Raw genomic sequence first — 9083 nt, forward strand, 5'->3', positions numbered from 1 at the left:
AAGGGTGAGGGAGGAAACTGACTCAACCGTCATAAGACCAAGAGCTTTGTCCTGGTCGTGCCTCCAACCCACCCTGGGCCCTTGGGCACATCACTTCCACCCTCTGGGTTTTTATTCTCATTTGCAAGACAGATAATAACATCACTCTTGTTATTCATATTTTGGAGTGCATATGGGGTTGTGGATAGGAAAGTACATGGTAAAATTATCATGTCTTTTGCTGGGACATTATACTGAGAGGTATTTTGATTAAGTCACTGAGGCAATGGGGTCTGACAGAGCCCATTCAAGTAGTGCTTTATCACTTTGCTTCCCAGCTCTGTAGTAAATCTTTGGGTAAATCACTTTACCTCTGTAAGCCTCAGTTTCTTTGCCTGTAAAATGGGGATTGGTGTCCTTGTTTGCAGGGTTGCTGTGAGGATTGAAGTTAAAAAGACTTTACTTCTGAGCTCCCTAGGAAGAGGAATCATGTTTTTCTTGCTCTCTATTACATTCTAGTCCCTGGCATAGACAAAGTGCTTCATAAAAAGAAGTGGAAGAGTACTGAATTTAAGAGCTTCGAGAAATGCCAGCCTACAAAGTTTCTTTAGGATCTCCTTCTTTCCTTTATACTACTTGTTCATACACCTTCTTCTTTAACCTCACCCCCACCCCACCCCCAGTTTCCCAGGTTTGGTTGGTCTCTCCCTTTCTCCAAGCTACAATTCCACAGAGTTGTAGCCAGGACACCAAAGCCAAGCCCCAGAAAGGGAAAGGGACTTGCCCAAGGTCACACAGCAAGGTGTCTAGATATAAACTCAAATCTGAGTCTGAAGTCAAGCATGAGGGGAACCTCACAGAGAGAAAGAAGGGAGATGCTTCAGTTTCCACCTCCTCCACCATCCTGTCTCAAGTCTGTCCAGGCAGTTTAATGGTGGGATAACAACGCAAACTGCCCCCAGCCAGTGGACCACGGGCCAGATGGACCCGTTATGAATCTACGTGACCTTTTGGCCACAGCACACCCAGCAAAGCAGCCAGGGCCTAAGGTTGCCTCTGAGCAGTGCACCTAGGCCGAACCTAGAAAGTTAAAAAGGAACAAAGTCGGGAGGCCTAGGTGGCTCAGTTGATTAAGTGTCTGCCTTTGGCTCAGGTCATGATCCCAGAGTCCTGGGATCGAGTCCAACATTGGGCTCCTTGCTCAGTGGGAAGCCTGCTTCTCCTTTGTCTGCCACTCCCCTGCTTGTGCTTTCTCTCTCTCTGACAAATAAATAAAATCTTTAAAAATAAATAAATAAATAAAATAGAAAAATAAAAAGGGACAAAATCAAGTTGTGCAGAAAGAGGATGGGTGAACCCAGCTTGGAGGCTGTTCATACAGAAAGACCTAGGAGTTTTCAAAGACCCTCTGAAAGATAAGTAAATGTTAGCATAAGCATCTAACTTGGTGTCCAGCAGATAGCAGGTGCATAACCATTGTTTGTTAAAGTGTAATATGAGCCAACAAAGTGATAGAGCTACAGAACAAAGCTAACACACTCTTAGGTCATATTAACAGAAAGACAGAGACTCCAGTGAAGAAGGTGACCCATATTTCACCATCTCCCATCCTATGTTCAATCCTGGCTTCTGAAGAGAATAGGGTCTAGACAAACAGATAATCCAGGGGATGTCTGGGGTATTAAGATCAAAGCCAAGAGAAGTGGCTGGAGGAACAGAAGCCTAGGGATAAGCACTGCGTGGACAGACTTGGTCACTGTCCCCCAGTATCTGCAGGGGTTCCTGCAGGACAGAGGGACCACATGGGGCTGTGAGCTCCAGAGGCCAGGACCTGGGATGTCACTAGGGCAGATGCCAGCTCAATATATAAGAACAATTTTCTAAAATTCTTTAGAGAACTGCTTTGGTTGGTCATGGGCACCCTGTCATGAAGGGTGGCAGAGGTTGGCCTAGATGTCCTTAGCTCAGAAGCTACCAGTCTCTCAAATTATAACCTCCAAAGTACAGGAGGGACATATTAGTCCACCTATTTCTACTAAACTTTTAACTAAAAATAGCTAACAGTATATAGTTCAACCCTGATGTACACCCTTGGCTATATGTCAGATACTGAATGTCATGCCTACTAAGTGGGCATCCCAAGCCCAATGGGAAGCCCCACAATAGGTCTGTTGTGACCCTGTCTTTCATTTCTCTAGATTCACCCTATTACCATATATTGGGATACACTGGTGCCAGGTTGGGTGGATTTGAGGCTCAAACAATGCATTTTAACCGAATCAACTTCTACAGAGTAGAAAAATGGCTTCAAAGAGTTCCTACAAAGAAACCACAGATGGGAGATAACTCTAATCCAGAAAGTGCAAGCAAGCAGCAGGAAAAGTGCAGCACAGACTGCTAGCTGCTCCTCACTCAAGGCCTTTATCAGCCACCTTACCATGTTGAAAACAACAATGAATGGGATCTCACACACGTGGAGAGGTAATTTCAGTAAGCAATACACATGTGAATGTCCATGGCAGCTTTATTCATAATAGCCACAAAGTAGAAACAACCCAAGTGTTCATTAACTGATGAATGGATTTAAAAAATGTAATACAATTGTATAACACCATTCAGCCAGAAAGAGGGATGAAGTCCTGATGACATGCCACAGCATGGATAACAATACAATGTGTATTGCTTAATGAAATTCCTATAGGAAAACTACTCAGAATGTGGACTTTCATCCACTATTTTCGTGATTAAATTCACACTGAGTGTATATTGGGCCTTTAGACATTAGCTAATCATCACAGTCCTTGTATATCATTTCCAAATCTATAAATATGTATCTGTTGGGGGTGCCTAAAGCTTTTTTCTTGGGAAGGCTGTGCAATCTAGAAGTGTGACTGGGGCGCCTGGGTGGCTCATTCAGTTGGGCATCGGACTTTTGATTTTGGCTCAGGTGGTGATCTCAGGGTAGTGGGATTGAGCCCTGCTTCAGGCTCTGTGCTGGGTGTGGAGTCTGCTTGGAATTCTGTCTCTCTTTTTCCCTCTGTCCCTGCCCATATTCTGTCCCCCACCCCCGAAAAAAAAGAGGAAAAAAAAAAAAGCATGGCAACCATTGCTTCAGATCCTTGGACACAGCTAAACACTAGGGGATGTTGCTCTCTGGTTGGATTTCAAGGTTGAATCGGATTTGTTTCAGATTTAGGAACTAAGAAAAACTAGGGGGCAGTGAGCCCCCTTGTAAAAATTGTTGAGCCCCTCCCCCACAACATTTGAAGATTAATGGGAAGAAACCGAAACCTCTTAAAAGGTTTTCCCGAGCTCTGACTCTCCGAGGTGGGTGCCTATTTAAACAGCCAGAGCCACTCCAGCCTCCCTTCTCATTTTGTCACCAAAGTTTCTCTCTCTTTTTCATCTTTTTCTCTTGTCTCTCTCTCCCCCTCTCCCTACAACATAGATGCAATTTGGCAACAGTGAAAACCAGAAAGGAGGCATCCAGTTCTAGAGAAGGAGCTTGCTGGGTCTTGAAAGTCAATAGACCTGGATTGAGTTCCCACCGCCACCCTCCACTAAATGGGATCACTGCACACCACATTCATTCTCAGAGCCTCAGAGCCCTCCCCTGGAAAAACAAGCATGCCTACTACTCAACAATACTAGGACAACCTAATTTGAAAATCAAAAGATTTGAACAGACATTTCTCTAAAGAAATGGTCAGTAGTACCTGGAATAATGTTTGACATCTCTTTATTAAGAGAAACACAAATCAAAAGCACAATGAGAGGCGTCTGGCTGGCTCATTCAGAGGAGCATATGACTTGATGTCAGGGTCATGAGTTTGAGCCCTATATTGAGCACAGATACTACCTAAATAACTAAAACTTTAAAAAGACACAAAACAAAACCACAACGAGATACTGCTTCATACCCTCTAGGATGGCTACGATAAGAAATCCAGATAATAACCAGTGCTAACAAGGATGTGGAAAATTGGGAGACTTCATGTATAGTTGGTGGGATTGCAGAATGGTACAGCTCCTTTGGGAAAGCTTAGTGACTTCTCTAAATGTCAAACATAAATTCACCATATGACCCCGCAAGTCCACTCCTAGGTATACATCCAACAGAACTGAAGACCTATGTCCACACAAAAACTCCTTTCACATGAATGTCCACGCAGCTTTATTCATAATAGCCACAAAGTAGAAACAACCCAAGTGTCTATTCACTGATAAACGGATAAATAAAATGTGATACAATCATACAACACCACTTGGCCAGAAAGAGGGATGAAGTCCTGATGACATGCCACCGCATGGATAAACCTTGAAAACATGCTATGTGGAAAAAAATAAAATAAAGCCAGTCAGAAAGGAGCACCTGTTAAATGATTCCATTTATATAAAATATCCAGAATAAGCAAATCCACAGAGATAATTCATAACGTAGATTAGAGGTTTTCAGGGGAAGGAGGAAATGTGGGGCGACTGCTAAAGGGTCTGGGGTTTATTTGGGGGTGATAAAAATTCTAAATTCTAAATTAGATAGTGGTGATGGGTGCAGGACACTGAATATACTAAAAAAACACTGACTGGTACACTTGAATAGTGTGAATTTGATGGTATGTGAATGATATCTCAGTAAAGATGTTATGGAACGAAAAAAAGAATGAGGAAGACCCCCCCCCAGGTCCAGCACGCACGCCCCCACCCCCACCCCCGGGACCCCGCGGCGGAGCCGGAGCGGGAGGGAGAGCAGAGAGCGCTCTAGGAGAGTGGCCTGAGGGGATTTCACAGCACAGGTTTAGAGGCGTTTTAGAGGGCTGCACTAGCCCCAGTTTCACGGGTGTCAGAGACAGGAGAGGGCCCATAACTTACAGGTCCGCTTGGTTTGGACCCCGCACAGAACACCGCATCCTTCCCTCACCACAACTCCCCCTAACACACTCCTGACTCAACTTTTCTGGCAGTTTCTAAACAAAGCAGCATAAAATAATAAGCACAGGACTCTCGTCTTTTGTCCCCCTTACCAAAGATTGGCTGAAGGCCTGAAGGCCACCTCTGAGGAGACGGGTTGGGACGCTCCCTACCAGCGGAGAGGCTCCCGCGACCAAGGTGGCTGCGTTAGGGGAGGGGGGACTGAAGGGGCGGGACTGAGGGGGGCGGGACTGGGGGCGGGGCTCCCTCCCAGGCCCCTCAGCCTGGGTGAGCCTCTGACACGCAACAGGGCTCCCTTCCCCCACGGCCCGGCTCTGCAAGTTCAGCGTTTTCTCCCCAGAGGTGCTATTGAGCCCAAGGCAGAGAGGCCTCCTCATCTACTCGAGTCAATCAGGCCCAGCCCAGACGGCCCAGGGCGCCTTCGGAGGGGATGTCCGGAGGGCAGCTGCCTTCACGTGCTAGTCAAAGCACAGAAACTGGGATGTTTTGGAGGGAAACACCTTCGTCCTCCCAAGTGTTTGGTCCCGCAAGGGCAGAGTGGACGCAGCTTTCAGAGATCTAGTTTGGCCCTTCATTTCACAAATGGGGAAACAGGCTCAGAGCCATCAAAGATTTTTCTGAAGGTCCCGCAGCAAGCTGGCGACAGAAACAGGAGTTGGTCACCTGCTATGACCAGATAAGGGCTGGCCCAATCCTCAAAACAACCCAGGGAAGTGAGTATTTGTCATCTTCCCCTGACACCTCCAGAGATGGAGACTGAGGTGCTCACCCAGGTAGGAAGGTGCAGAGCAATTCCAGGTCCACCTAGGAACCACAAAACATCAGGCCGGTGGAAGAGCCTGTTCTAAAAATTAACCCTTCTCCCCGCCCCTCACCCGGCAGGTGTCCCAGTACCTGTGGTCTGGAGCCCCGTGTTGGCTGCCAGGAAAGCCGTGTGTGGACTGTGCAGATGCCAGACTGGGCAGGGGAAGAGGGCGGCAGGAGAGGCCAGGCCACACCCCCGTGACAGGGAGGGGGCGGGGCATGAGTTGTCCTGGGTCACACTCGTTCACCAGGGTGGCATTCCTTCCTGCTGGTACTATCGGGCCCCAGGCCTTCCTGTCTGATTTGAAATTTCCTCATGACACCCCTGGCACAGCAGATGAGGCAGCTAAGTCCCTAGAACCAGCCCCTGAGCATGGCCATGACTGCTTAGTCAGGGGGCAGCGATGTGTGGGGTGGTTGCACCGGGCTTGGCTGGGCCAAACTGTCAGCAGGGAGGAGGTGGGGTGTGTCCCAGATCCCACCTCATTGGTGAGACTGACTCAGGACCCAGCTGTGTAGGCCAACCCAGTGCTTTCCCAAGGGGTGAGGTTGGGCATAGAGCAGGACCCAAGGCCCAGTGGACTGAGGACTGAGGGACTCCTGTGAATGGGACTGGCAGTGCCATCTCCAGTGAGGAAACTGGGCAAAGGCTAGAATATCCATTGCCTTGTGCAGACAGGAAAACACAGGTCCCAAGGGGGTGAGGGGTGGGGACTAACCTACAGTGAGTCCAAGAATAACTCCAGCTCAGCCTGCCTTTGCTTCTTACTCACTTATCAAACAACTTGAAAGCAGAATAGTAAACAAGTCCTATACTGCTTTGGGAAGCACCTAGGCAAGCTAGAGACAGGCCATGACAGGCCACATTAGGGCAAGGCCCAGAGAGCTGTGGGTTCCCAGGAGGGCTTCCTGGAAGAGGAGTTATTTGGATCCTAAGCTCAGGCCAAGATCTGAGTCATCCTTGACTCTTTGCTCTTTCATACTCTGTATCTGACATATCTGGAAAACCCTGTTGGCCCCCCATCAATGTATCCCCAAACCAACCTCTTCTCTCTACCTCATGGCAACCATGCTGGTCTAGCGAACATGATCACTAGTCTGTCTACTCCTACCCTCAGCCCAGTAGCTGTCCTAATCATGGCAATCAGAAGTATCAGGTTAAAACCCAAGTCAGCTCATGTCCCCCCTCCACTCAGCACCATTGCAGGACTCCCACCTCACTCAGGATAAAACTTGAGTTCTTACATAGCCCTCCACTATCTGGGACCCACCTCTTGCTCTCTCTAACCTTAGTTCCAATGACTTCCTCTCTCACTCTGCCCAGCTAGACTGGAATGTGCCCCAAATATTCCAGTTAGATTCTACCCTCAGGGCCTTTGCACTGGCTGTTCCCTCTGCCTAGAATGCTTTTTCCCCAGTAGCCACCTGGTTCCTTTCCTTACTTCTTCAGGTCTCTGCTCTAAAGTCACCAAGAGGCCTTCCCTGACCACCAGGTACAAGGAGTAACTGCCAGCACCACCTTTCCCTATCATCTCGATTTATTGTTCGTCATCTGACATACTATATGTTTTTGGTAATACACATTTCCTCCTTATGTATTGTTTGTTCCAGGACCTAGGCTGGTGTCTGACACATAGTACGTGCTCAATAAAGTTTGTTGACTGAAGGAGTGACATGAAAGGGAAGCCGAAGAAGAATTGCAAGGACATTCCAGACAGGGGGAACCATGTATGCAAAGGTTTAGGAAGAAGAGACACTGCTTGTCCTGAGGATCTGGAAATAACTCAGCACAGCAGTAGAGTGGGACCTGGAAGAGGGGAGAAGGGAAAGCAAGAGGCAGGGCCTTGGGAGCCAGACCAAGGAGGCCAAATGTTATCCTGAGAGCAACAGGGAGCCACACAAGGGGGACATGATCAAATCTACAATTTAGACAATTTGGCTGCCATGTTATGGATTAGGGAGGCTGTGAGGGGCAGGTATCCACAAGCCATGACAGGGGAGATAAGGACTAGGGACAGGGGCACTGCCCAGTCCCCAACAGTAGCCACAGGCCACATGTGGTTATAGAGTCCTCAAAATGTGGCGGGTCAGAGTTGAGATGTGCTAAAAGTGTAAAATACATCCAAGACATGCTATGAAAAACAATATACAAGAGCTCAATAATATTTTTGATATTAGTTACCTGTTAAAAAGATACTATTTTGGATACACTGGGTTAAAGAAAATATGTGATTAAAATTGGTTCCACCTGCTTCTTTTTGCTATTTTTATTATTTTATTTTATTTTATTTTTTAAAAGATTTTGTTTATTTGACAGAGATCACAAATGGGCAGAGAGGCAGGCAGAGAGAGAAGAAGAAGCAGGCTCCCTGCCAAGCAGAGAGCCTGATGCGGGACTCGATCCCAGGACCCTGGGATCATGACCCCAAGCCAAAGACAGAGGCTTTAACCCACTGAGCCACCCAGGCACCCTCTTTTTGCTATTTTTAATGAGGTTACTTGAAAGTTAAAAATTTTTGTAGGTACATAGAGCTCACAACGTATTCCTGTTGGACAGCCCTGATCTAGAAGGTAGAATAGGCAGGGCTTGGTTGGTGAACTGGGAGGGTAAGGGAGACCCTCAGTCTAACTATACATCTCCTCTCCTTCCCAGCTGCTCCTGGCTGATAACACCTTGTAATCCAGAGGCAGAAAGAATGGGCTGCAAGGAAAGGCCAATACAGTTAGTTTTCATCTCAACACAAGCACACACACAAAATTCTTGTCTTTTCAGTAAGAACAATCCAGAAATGGGATAGGTTGAGAGAAGAGGCAGTGAATCCCCCGTCTCTGGAGATTTCTAAGAAGAAAGTTAAAGACTACTATTAAACATGGGAAAGAAAGTTGAACTGATTAGTTACTTTCAAAATGTGGACCAACAGTATTAGCATCATGTGAAGATGCTTTAGAAATGCAAATTCTCAGGTCCAATCCCAGTCCTACTGAATGAGCAACTCTGTAGGTGAGACCCATAATTTGTATTTAACTAGCCCTCCAGGTGCTTCTGATGTTTGTTCAAGGATCACTGGACTAAAGAATACTTCATATCATTTAAAGGTTTCAAGGACTGGCACATAGTAAGTGCTCAGAAAAACCCGGTTTCACCTGGTTGCTTCCTGATCCCAGGTGAAGGTACTTCCCCTCTCTGAGTAAATGAAGAGTTTATTTCCTGCCTCACCTGTAGCACCAGGTTGTATGGACCTGACACAGGATGGAGGCACAACCTCAGGGCATTTCCTATCTCTCCAACATGGCCAGATGACCAGGGCTGTGGCGGGGCTGCCAGAGGTGCTCAGGAAGCCCCCGCTCAGCTCCCTCCCGAGGTGACCTCA

General features: G+C 47.2%; 1 protein-coding gene across 3 annotated transcripts in view; it reads right to left on the reverse strand.

Moving 5' to 3' along the window:
• Window positions 1-5907, reverse strand: part of TMEM40 (transmembrane protein 40) — a 34736-nt gene extending 28829 nt beyond the window's left edge. For 2 of the 3 annotated variants that reach the window (XM_045063332.1, XM_013054749.2), the window contains exon 1: window positions 5803-5907. The gene's annotated coding sequence lies outside the window, so the exon portion shown is untranslated. Of the gene's footprint in view, window positions 1-5000; window positions 5089-5802 lie in introns of those variants that run through there. The other variant, XM_045063333.1, reaches the window with a different exon arrangement.
• Window positions 5908-9083: the final 3176 nt, after the last annotated feature.

This window comes from Mustela putorius, unplaced genomic scaffold (genome assembly GCF_011764305.1).
Source record: "Mustela putorius furo isolate JIRA1106 unplaced genomic scaffold, ASM1176430v1.1 tig00003850_pilon_pilon_pilon, whole genome shotgun sequence".
Taxonomy (NCBI): Eukaryota; Metazoa; Chordata; class Mammalia; order Carnivora; family Mustelidae; genus Mustela; species Mustela putorius.